Below are 12,525 nucleotides of genomic sequence, written 5' to 3'. Positions count from 1 at the left end.
GTCCTAAAATATTGTCTTTTCCAACTTAAATGTACCCCATTTTTTCCCCTGAATTTATATAATATGAACTTGAGATCCTCTTTCTGCTTGTTTTCCTCTCTTCCCAGCATATCAATGAATTGTCTTAAAAGTAGTGCTTAGAACTGAACAAAATCCTTCAGATGTTGTCAAAAGACAGTTGGGTATGATGGAATCACTATTTATTCTTTCCATCTTTCTTCTCTCTCTCTCTCTCTCTCTCTCTCTCTCTCTCTCTCTCTCTCTCTCTCTCTCTCTCTCTTTTTCTGAGGCAATGGGGGTTAAGTGACTTGCCCAGTGTCACACAGCTAGGAAGTATTAAGTATCTGAGACCAAATTTGAACTCAGGTCCTCCTGAATTCAAGGCTGGTGCTCTGACCACTGGACCACCTAGCTGCCCCACATCTTTCTTAATAGAAAGCAAATAGTATCTAAAAGTTCTATTTACTGTCTCAGTTGGTATTTGAAAGTATTGACTCATACCTAGATTATAGTCCAATAATGAAATATTGTTTTTGGTTCTGATTGGTAATTGCGTAGTTAGGATGGTGGAATAGTGGATAGAGTCCTAGGCCTTGAGTCAGGAAGACCAGAATTCAATTTTGACTTTAAATACTTATTACCATGTGACCCTGAATAGTTCACTTAGCCCTGTTTGCCTCAGTTTCCCCATCTGTAAAATGAACTGGAAAAGAAAATGACAAACAGTCCACTATCTTTGCAAAAACAATAACAACAACAACCAAACAAACCTTAAATGAAGTTACAAAGAGTTAAACATGATTGAAAAAATGACTAAACAACAATAAATGTCCCCAGATCATTTTTATACAAGAAGTGTTTTAGGCACATCTCATGTCTATTGTATTTTGTGAAGTTTATTTTTGAACTCAAGTGTAAAACTTTATATTTATCCTCATAAAATTTCACCTAATTAAATGAGGTCCAATATTTTAGTCTTTAATTTTAAAAATTCTCAGTTCAAAATGTTAACAGTTCCTCCCAGCTTGATGCTATTTTAAAATTTGATCAGTATGCCATCTATGTGTTTGCTGAAGTAATTGATTGTTAAGTAGTCCTGATTCTAAGAGTACTCTAGGAGTTCTAGGTTCTAGGAGTACTCTAATAGAGAACTCTTTCTAGCTTTACATAAATCCATAATGTCTGCTTTCAGAGCCATTCAACTCATTCTAAATTTATTTAATTTTCTTATAATCTAACTCACATATCTCTATCTTTTTCAAAGAATAGCTTGAGATGTTTTATAATTTAAAAAATCTAAATAAATTATATTTTGTAGCAATTCTACACTCTGTTATTTTAATAATTATAAAGTTAATTTTTGAAGACATGTTTTTGATGAATCTCTACTGACTTTTTGTGATTCATTTTACATATGTTAACTAACTAGGTATTTAACTCTGCCTGGGACATAGTAAAGGCTTAATAAATGATTTTTCATTCATTCATTAAAAGTCATTGGCCTTCATTTCACAGAATCCATTTTCTAACTTTTTTAATTTGAAAATTACATCCCTGTGTTACTTCTCCCATTCTCTGCAGTCTTTTAAGCATCTGTAACAAAAGAGAACAATAGTAGATGTCAATTTGTTCAATATCTTAGACTATAGTATATATGGCTCAGGTGACTAAAATTTAAGTATAATCTGGTTTAGTTTTACTATTCTATGATATTGGACATCTACTCTTCTTGTACATTTTTTATTCTGTTATTTCTAATATAAAGATTATTATTCTTGATAGAGAAAACAAAAGGAAAATTAGTAGTAATCACTTCCTCCTTTTCTCTCCATCCCAACACCTTTAATAGCAGTCCTGTTTTACCCTTTGTCCTTTTGTTGTTTATTGTTCATTTGTTTTATATCTAAATCTTCATGTCTCCTTTTGGAGTTTTCTTGGCAAAGATACTGAAGTAATGTGCCATTTTATTCTCCAAATCATTTTATAGATGAGGAAATTGAGGCAAATGATTAAGTGAAGTGCCCAGGGCATCTAGCTAGATAATCTGAGACCAGTTTGAATTCAGGATGATGAATTTTCCTGATACCAAGCCTAATACTCTCTTCATTGTGCTACTTAGCTGCCTTCTCTTTTCCCTATCATAGCCTAAAATTAAGTCTTTTATTATCCTTAACTTGCTTTACCAATTTAAGCTCATTCTGAATTTTAGCCCTTCTTACATATTTATAAGGGTATTCAATTCTTGTTTTATTCATTCTTATATGACCTGTCATTTTTTATTTTTGACATTTGTCTTTAAAAGCCAAAACTAGTAAGATGAATGCATTTGTATTGATATTATCAAATTAATTATAATTGGAATTGTCTTTTTGTTTTTGAAATCTCATTTTTAAGAGCAAGGGAAATTCTGGATTGATTTGTTTTTTTTCTTGGAAAATATTAGTACAATAGACTTAGGAGTATGTGGACATATTCTATAACTTTTTCCAGCTGAATAGGAGCCTCTCAATTGACTACAGCTGAAAAGTTAGAACGAAGGGGAAAAGTTATTTCAAAAAGCTTTATTTGAATTGGCTTCTCTAAAATTCGTTGGACCTCTTCTGTTAATTTAACTTCTCTTCAATGGACTTCTTCTTGCTAGAGCATCTGATGAGATACAGTGCTGTAAGGGAAGAAGCTTCTGGTCTTCTTTCGTTATGCTGACATGTCAATCCATGAATGTGGACTTTGGTCCTTTGCTTCAACATTTGTTCTTTCATTACATATGGAGGAGAATAATCTGGTGTCTACAATTTTGTATATTTTGAAAGGTAATGAAAGCAAGTAACTTGAGGTTACAAGCAAACTTGGTGGAATCTATACTATGTAACTTTGAGTTCAATCTCTCCAGAGACCAAGGCAGTATTATGTGCTCCCAAGTGTCAGTCTACTCTTGGAGCAGCTTCTAAGTCAATGTTCCTTTCTAAAAACTAATTATTATTAATCGATTAAATGGAAGTGGAACTAACAATATGGAGAGCATACCAAGAATGAGGCTCAAGCTGATAATATTAGTGAAAATTACCTTGACATTCAAGAGATATCCATAAAATCTTTAGGATGAATAATGACTAGCCAGAGAAGTAAAGTAAGAAAATATGTACTTCTTATATATACATATCTGAAACCAAGTCTCTTTTTCTTTTCTTTTTTCTTTTTCTTTTTTTTTTTTTTGGGGGGGGGTTCTTCATTATATCTCCTGTGAATTTCTGAAGGTCTCAGAACTGAGACCTTTTTCAGCAAAAGAATGACAGGATGACAGGAAATGGCTATTCTACTTCCTATGTTATGACCTCTCTATGGTGTGTAACACACACATAGTATATATGTAATTTCTTCTCTTGTCAAAAGACAAGAAACAAAAGTTTCTTGTTAAAGGTCCTTTTGATCAGATTTGTAAGATGATGAGGTAGAGGTAAGGACATTCCCCATGATAGTTTTATTTGTTCCTAGTCCAGGACCATGTAATTACTACTGAATTTCATGCAGTAGTCTAAAAAATTCAGATTCAATTTTCGGATACCATTCTTTTAATTAGATGTTCACTTCTGAAATCTTGTTCTTTTTGGAATCTCCTTCATTCAGGGGACAATATTGATAAAAACACCAGCTGTGTATCTGAGATATTTAGTCTCTTACCTGTAATGCTCTAACCCTGGGAAATGCTTTTTAGTTACCTCTTTGCAGTATTACTAGTGCTCCTGAGGAATATCCAGAGTGGGTAGTTTCTAAAAAACTTGGACAGCTCTTTGTCACATCCTAAATAATCCTCTAAGAATCCAGAATATTTCCCAATAGTTATCATTTTTACAGATGGTTACCACAGTATCTTTCAACATAGTATAATTAACTATCACAGCCCTTCTTTCTCTGACTCTTTACCATAATTTATTAAGTTGAGCAATTATTCCTTCTGAGAGAATCTATGTTCATTAAGTATTTTTGATTTTGGTAAGCCTTCTATGTACTATGCACTATGCCAATCACTGAGATTATAAAGAGGGCAAAAGGTATACCCTACCTTGAAGTAACTCAGAATCTCATTGGAGAGACAATAAACAAACAAATATGTTAAAAAAAACATGAAAAGAAAACAGAGGAAAAACATAATATTTAGGAGGGTTTGGGAAATACATTCTATAGAAAATGATATAGTCCCCTTCACTTTGGCTTGAGCTTAAAATTTAGTTCTTAGTTTTAAGTATTCAGTGGCCTTTTTCATCTGTGTGATACTACTATTAATCTTTCAACACTGTCATTGTTCAGTTCTGTCTCTTCAGATGTCTTTTATTTTTATTTTCATAAACATATTCACAAACATAATAAAATATTGATAATAATAACTGATATTTCCATATCTTTTTAACTTTTACAAAGTGTTTTGCATACATTATCTCATTTGATACTCAAAATTTTAATTTGAATAACATTTATTAAATCATTTTAAAGAAATGCTAATTTACTTCAACCACTTTCTTATCCCTTTCTCTTTCCAATATAATATAAAATTTAATATTCCTTTCAGGATCTTTGCATTTAAACATTCATTTTTCATTCTCTCTATTCCACTTATACAATGTGGGCCTTTTTGAAAATTAAATCCTTTAGTCTACCTCTCAGACTTGTGGAGGAGGAAGGAATTTATGACCAGAGGAGAACTAGAGATCATTATTGATCGCAAAATAGAAGATTTTGATTACATCAAACTAAAAAGTTTCTGTACAAACAATACTAATGCAAACAAGATTAGAAGGGAAGTAACAAATTGGGAAAATATTTTTAAAAGCAAAGGTTCTGATAAAGGTCTCATTTCCAAAATATATAGAGAACTGACCCTAATTTATAAGAAACCGAACCATTCTCCAATTGATAAATGGTCAAAGGATATGAACAGACAATTCTCAGATGAAGAAATTGAAACTATATCCACTCATAAGAAAGAGTGTTCCAGTTCACTACTGATCAGAGAAATGCAAATTAAGACAACTCTGAGATACCACTACACACCTGTCAAATTGGCTAAGATGACAGGAACAAATAATGATGAATGTTGGAGGGAATGTGGGAAAACTGGGACACTAATACATTGCTGGTGGAGTTGTGAAAGAATCCAGCCATTCTGGAGAGCAATTTGGAACTGTGCCCCAAAAGTTATCAAACTGTGCATACCCTTTGACCCAGCAGTACTACTACTGGGCTTATATCCCAAAGAAATACTAAAGAGCGGAAAGAGACCTGTGTGTGCCAAAATGTTTGTGGCAGCTCTTTTTGTTGTAGCTAGAAACTGGAAGATGAATGGATGTCCATCAGTTGGAGAATGGTTGGGTAAATTATGGTATATGAAGGTTATGGAATATTGTTGCTCTGTAAGAAATGACCAGCAGGAGGAATACAGAGAGGCTTGGAGAGACTTACATCAACTGATGCTGAGTGAAATGAGCAGAACCAGAAGATCACTGTACACTTCAACAACAACACTGTATGAGGATGTATTCTGATGGAAGTGGAAATCTTCAACATAAAGAAGAGCCAACTCACTTCCAGTTGATCAATGATGGACAGAGGTAGCTGCACCCAGAGAAGAAGAAGTGAATGTAAATTGTTAGCACTAATATCTGTCTGCCCAGGTTACATGTACCTTCGGAATCTAATGCTTATTGTGCAACAAGAAAATGGTATTTACACACATGTATTGTATCTAGGTTATATTGTAACACATGTAAAATGTATGGGACTGCATCGGGGGGAGGGAGGAGAGGGAGGGGGAGATAATTTGGAAAAATGAATACAAGGGATAATATTATAAAAAATATATATAATTTAAAAAAAAGAAAAGAAAATTAAATCCTTTGCCCCCTAACTCTATTCAGGTGTTGCCAAAAGTTTCATGTTCTCCCATATCTGATTTGTCATTTGTTAATTTGAAATTATTTTATTTTTCTGAGGTTTCTCCCCAGAAATATTAATTTATTAGTAATAAAATAATTCTGTTCTAAGGTTTGCAAGATATTTAAACCTATGTCAACTTATTTGATTCTTAGAAAAATCTTGAAGAGTAAGTACAATTTATCTTCCCATTTTACAGGTAAGGAATTGAGACTGAAAGAGATTAAGGATCTTCCTGAGCCTTACATAAGTATCTTGGGAAAGATTACAATTTACATCTTCTTGACTCTATGTCCAGTGCTCAGTTTAATATATCAATATCTTAGATCAAAGTCTTTAGGAAGTAGCCAGTTTCATATGGTAAAGTGGAAAGAGTTTCTTCCAAGAATTATGGGACTAAAGCAAAAACCAAGATCTTCCATTCATCTATTAATCCTCTTGGTATTAGTACATCATTCCTTTGCATTTTTGTAGCATCTCTCATTCATCTACCGTTTGTGCAAGATACCTCTGGTAATTTGGATTTCCCACTTCTTTGAGATAGAATGTAGTTATGAGTAGAATTTTCCATGATCAGATACTACCATAACATGCTTGCTAAGTAATTTCACCTTCTATTAATTTGCCCCATGTTACAAGAAAATGTATCATTATACCCCCACAATTTTCTTCCTCCCTGGGATAAATATAATTTCTCTTCCAACCCACTATTATAAGCACCACACAATCCACTATTATAAGCACCACACCTCACATTTGGCATTCAGATATATAAGAAAACCATGAAAAACAGAGTACTATTTTCCTTCAAATTCTAAATGCCAAACACCATTGCTTCTACTAATGAGAGAATATACATTTTAAGTCTAGAGGAAGTAACTCAGTTTTTTACCATTCTCAATTTCTGTTTTGTTTGGAGTCTGTTTATAGATTTTTTTTACTATCAAACATGCTATAAATATAAACACAGATGTGTGTGTATATACACAGACATATAGGTATATGCATATATGTTCATAATTATGTCATTTCTAAAAAGTATGTAAGCTACTTCTTGATTTAAAATTTTAGCCTTTTTTTTGCTATCTATAATTATTTTTTATCTTTCTCATATGTCTTTTTTTTTTTTTTTTTGATAATTTTGCATGCCCATTCTTCCCAGGAAGGATTCAAGTTCTTCCCTTTGCGAGTACACGATTCTTTAATGATCATTAAATGCAAGTTCATAGAAAAGTTTACTTTAAAGTTCAAAACAATTTTAAATTTCATATTTCATGTTTAACATCCCAGAATAAAAAATTGTAAATTGGAAGGAACTTCATTGGCCATTAGTCTATTCTCCACTATAGACTACCTGAAAAGAGGTCATTTAATCTTTTCTTTGAAGAGAGGAGAGTATAAACCATTTCCCCCTTTTTGTTCTTGCAAATGAAAAGTAGTTTGGGGCAATTCATTCAAAAATTGGTATATGAAAGGCTTCCTTCTGACTAATTCTAATGTTGCTTACTGTTAAAGTTTTGAAATCTGTCAAACATTTTTTGATGAGTTAAAATTAGAATTTCTTTCTGTCAGAATCATGAGTATTTTATAAATGTATACTTCAACCTCTTTTTCTCATACTTCTTAGAAACTTTCTTACAAGATTTTCTGAATTTAAAATTGATGTTACAATTGTTTTGTTATTGCTGCTGCTGCTGTTGTTGTTGTTGTTGTTGTTGTTGTTGTTTTTCTGGAAGAGCTATGATTCCAAGAATATTTCTACACACTCTTATCTTCAAAGTTAATTGTCCTGACTTTGAAGATCTCCCATAGTTCCCAAATATTATTACTTTTTTATTTCATTCCGTAAAATTATAATTTACCTCTGTATTTTTAAGGTCAAAATCTTTAATTTTCTTTTTCAAAGAATCCATTCTTTTAGGAACAATTTTTTGTCTTTATCTAAATTCTCTTATATTTGCCATTTAAATTTATTTAAATTTCTATCCTCATTCCCATCCTTATTTCTCCTTTTAATCCTTTTATTACTTCTTTAGAGCATTCTGGAAATTCTTGTAATAATTCAGTTATCATATCTGCTGATCTCAGAATAGGTTAAAAAAAAACTTTGCCTTTTATTAGGGACTTGAATCAATCTCTTTTATTGTGTAATACTTATTCTTTTCCTTGAATCCTTACTGTAATTGTTTACTCATTTCTTTGTTTTATCAGTCTCTGCTGTTTATTCACTAGTATCTTTCTTCTGATGAGTTCTTTCTTATTACATTCTTTCTACCAGTTGGCAAATTTCTTTCTATTTTGAGATGATAGGAGGGAACTGACTTTAAATAAGACCTCTCACTCAGCCATCTTCCAGAAGTTTCCCCTATAATCTATTGAATTTATAAATAACATTTGTCATTTAACTGTGAGTTGATTATAACATATGGAGATTTTAAGATTTACTTTGCTCATTAACTATCTGTCATGACTATAGTCACACAGGTGGAGAGAGATAAAGGTGCAGAATATTGGTATGCTTTGCAATACGTATGACTGCATTTTGGTGTCAATGTTATAAAAACATTTTTTCTATGAATTTACTTAATGATATTAGTTTCATAAATTTTTGTTAAAATGAATAGAAAAAGGGTGGTTATCTTTTTATTGATTAGATAAGCTTGACAAATCTGAAAAGTAATGAAGAGTCAAAGAACACATGTTTCGATTTGTTGTTTAGCTGTCAGCTTTCTTTTGGAGAGCTTTATTGCCCATTTTTAGCCATTTTCATTTATTTGGAGAAGAATGTGCTATAACAAATTAGTCTCAAAAAATAAAAATCTTTTTTGTAAAAAATGTGATGAATGCAGTAAGTATTATACATCATCCCAGAACATTGCCTTAGGGGCAAATCCTGCTTGAAATGCATCAACTGATTTAAAAAATAACAAACTGCCAAAAATATAAGAAAAACAATAAACTTTATAAGTTTATAGGAAAGAATATGTAAATTAGAACACATTTTTCTACTTAGAAATGGAATTGTAGCATGTGTCCATCCCAGAAAAGACTGGACACTGTTTTCATTAAAAAGAGAACATCTGTAGTCACTGTGAGCAGATTAGGAGAATTTTGAACAGAGGCATAACATATGGTGCTAAATACTGTGAATGTGGAGACACACTTGACTAAATTTAGAACAAACTAAAATTTCTAGGTTTCACTTTAAAACCCAGTGTGAGTCATTCTGGTGTAATTTACCATTAAATAGAGTTAATGTGAGGCTTCCTGGTTCTTACTGATATCTTAAGGCTTACTGCAAGTATAATGCAAGCTTTCTGATGGGACCTTGTAATCCTTCCACCAAACACATGGTATTTATTTTGATAGACTTACATAAGCAGTGTATTGTATAGAATGAATATATAACATATATTTTGATATCTTTATGCATATATATATACACATATATGAAGTTAATATATGCACTTATATATGTATATTTGTACACACACATATATGTATATGAAATTATATATATATATATATATATATACTTTTAGTAATAGCTTTCTATATTTCTAACCTTTAATTTATAAAGCAAATTTATTAGAGCTTTTGATTACTTCTCAGATAAGATATTATCAGGTGATCATATTGAAGCACTAAATATTGTCATGTGAGAAAATCTCTTATAAAAGATAAGCAAGAAGAGATTTATACTCATATCCTTTTCTGGAAGGTTCATATCTCTGGTAGGTATCATCTCTCAGATCTATCTGGTGGGTCCCCATCCCCTACTGCAATGTCATTTATCTGCTAAGGTCTTTCTGCTCTTACTTCTATTATGAGTATGCTGTGCTCTTTCTTCCTCTGATTATCTAAATTGCAATCAGATTGGCTAAAATGATTGAAGGGAAAAGTGACAAATATTGGATAGGATGTGGAAAAATTGGTACACTAATTCACTGTTGGTGGAACTGAGAACTTATCCAATCATTTTGGAAAATAATCTGGAATTTTGCCCAAAGAATTATTAAATTGTCCTTTGACCTAGCAATAACAGTATTAGGTCTGTTTCCAAAGTTGATTAGGGGGAAAAGATATATATGTGGGAAGTCTAAATGTTCTAAAATATGTGTGGCAACTCTCTTTGTGGTGGCAAAGAACTGGGAAATACAGGGATGCCCATCAATTGGGGAAAAGTTGTGGTATGTGATTGTGATGGAATATTAATGTGCTATAAAACATTCTGAGCTAAGTATTTTAAGGAAAAATATGTGTAAACTTGTATGAAATAATGAACATCAAAATGAGCAGAACCAAGAGAACATTGTATACAGTAATAGCAATATTGTTTGAAGAATGACTTTGAGCAACTAATTAATTTGACTAATGTACATACCCAAAATAACTCCAAAGAATACATGCAGAAAGATACTATATGCATTCAGAAAAAGAAGTGATAAATATAAATATGCATAAAATGATTTTACATATTAGTCATATTTGTTTCTAATGGTAGTTATCTCTATGGTGGGAGAAAGGAAAAAAAAGGGAAACAATTACATGTTACATGATGGCTTTATTATATATATATTTTATCCTTTTGTTTGAAATATCTCCCAACATAACTATTATAATGTTGTCTACTCCTTAGTAAATCATTTCACGAGTTACTATGGATTAAAAAAAAAAAAAATCATGTTCAACTGCCTGGTATTGAGTCATAAAGAATTTTAATTAAGGTTAGTCTTTAGCTGAAACACACACACACACATATGTATATATATATGTATATATATATTCTCCCCCCCCGAGGCAATTGGAGTAAAGTGACTGGTCACACAGCTAGAAAGGGTTAAGTATCTGAGAGTAGATTTGAACTCAGGTCTTCCTGAATTCAGGGCTGGTGCTCTATATTATATATTTTAAGTGAATAGCAAATTGTAGTAATAGATTTTAAATTTCATGTAGAATCATCTTTTTGAAAAAAATTACTTTTATAGAATTTTTTTTATTTCTTTAGATAGGAATAAAATAAATAAAATTTTAAAAGCCATCAAACAATCTCAGCAAACTCAGATGATTTTCTGCCTTCATCTTTCAGCTGACTCTAATGCCTTAATGTAATTTTAATTTCAACATAATAAAATGAATTATAGGCTCTTTTATAGTTTTTAAGTAAAACTCTATTTTACTTTGGAGTTAGAGGACATGAATTCACATTCTTCCTCTTTTACTTACTATTTGTATAACCTTAGAAAAATGACTTAATAAATGAGTCTCAGTTTACACAGCTGTAAACATAAGGAAATATATGCTAGATAATTTTTCAAGTTTCTTCTGGCTCCATATCTATGCTCTATATCTTAAGAAGCTTTTGCTATAGTTAATAAGAAAATATAGATCAGGGATCCTTTTACATTTGAATACATATAACTAACTCCAATTTGTACTCTAAAATGGTATAATTTTTTAACATTTCACAAATGAGGAAACTGAGATTAGGAGCAGTGGAGTAACTTGAAGGAAGTCACAAAGCTACTGTTTTGTCTCAGACAAAATTAAAAATATTTTAACTCTTCACTAGAGAGTTAGTGCATTGTCCATTGTACCATTCTTCTTCTATTGAGAAGAGAAAAGGAAAAAAGGCTTTACCCAAACTTGACAGGAAAAAAAATATTTTCTTTCTTCTTGGTCCCATTTGAAGAGTAGACCTTTCTGCTTTGTGGTGAAAGGGAAAGGGGAGAAATTTGTGCATAATTTGAACTCATGAATCAAAGGTCCACTAGCAACACAGAAATAATTTTTCTGTGTTTTAAAGATTTTATCCTTTTGTTTGAAATATCTCCCAACATAACTATTATAATGTTGTCTACTCCTTAGTAAATCATTTCACGAGTTACTATGGATTTAAAAAAAAAATCATGTTCAACTGCCTGGTATTGAGTCATAAAGAATTTTAATTAAGGTTAGTCTTTAGCTGAAACACACACACACACACACACACACACACACACACACACACACACACACAGAGCACTACTGCAGCTTAGCATAATCCTCAAGCCTCTTCTGAGTAGAATGATGCAAGGTCATCTTGTATAGGGACCACTCTTTCCAAAAATCTTAGCACAGTACATTACTTAGTAGTATTTAATAGATGTGATTATTGAATTGTATAATACTATGTTATTGTGCTGTATATCCCTGAATTTAAGGTGAAGACTCTAGGATCATTTCCACAGAACTAACCATCAGCATACTTATTATTATTAAGAATTTATTAAGTTATTATTATGAAATAAAACTGTGTGGTGGTCTCTTCCTTTCATCCCAACTACTGGACAGAAAGAGACTGACAGTGGGTAAAATGAATTGTAGGTCTACACTAAGTTTGAAAACAATGTGGTGAATCCCCAGGAGTGGGGTTCCACCAGGATTGTTGAGAAGGCCTGACTGGCTCAAGTAAGAAGCAGAATAAGTCCAAGCTCCCATGCTGATCATTAGTTGGATCTGGTAGTGAGTAACACATCCAATAGAGATGAGATAGTGAGATTTAATATAAAAATAGAGAAAAAGGAAAGAAGGATAAAAGGATAAAAGGAAGAAAAGATA

The sequence above is a fragment of the Sminthopsis crassicaudata genome, chromosome 1 (genome assembly GCF_048593235.1).
Source record: "Sminthopsis crassicaudata isolate SCR6 chromosome 1, ASM4859323v1, whole genome shotgun sequence".
In the NCBI taxonomy this organism is placed as follows: domain Eukaryota; kingdom Metazoa; phylum Chordata; class Mammalia; order Dasyuromorphia; family Dasyuridae; genus Sminthopsis; species Sminthopsis crassicaudata.
Note: the sequence above shows the minus strand (reverse complement) of the source record.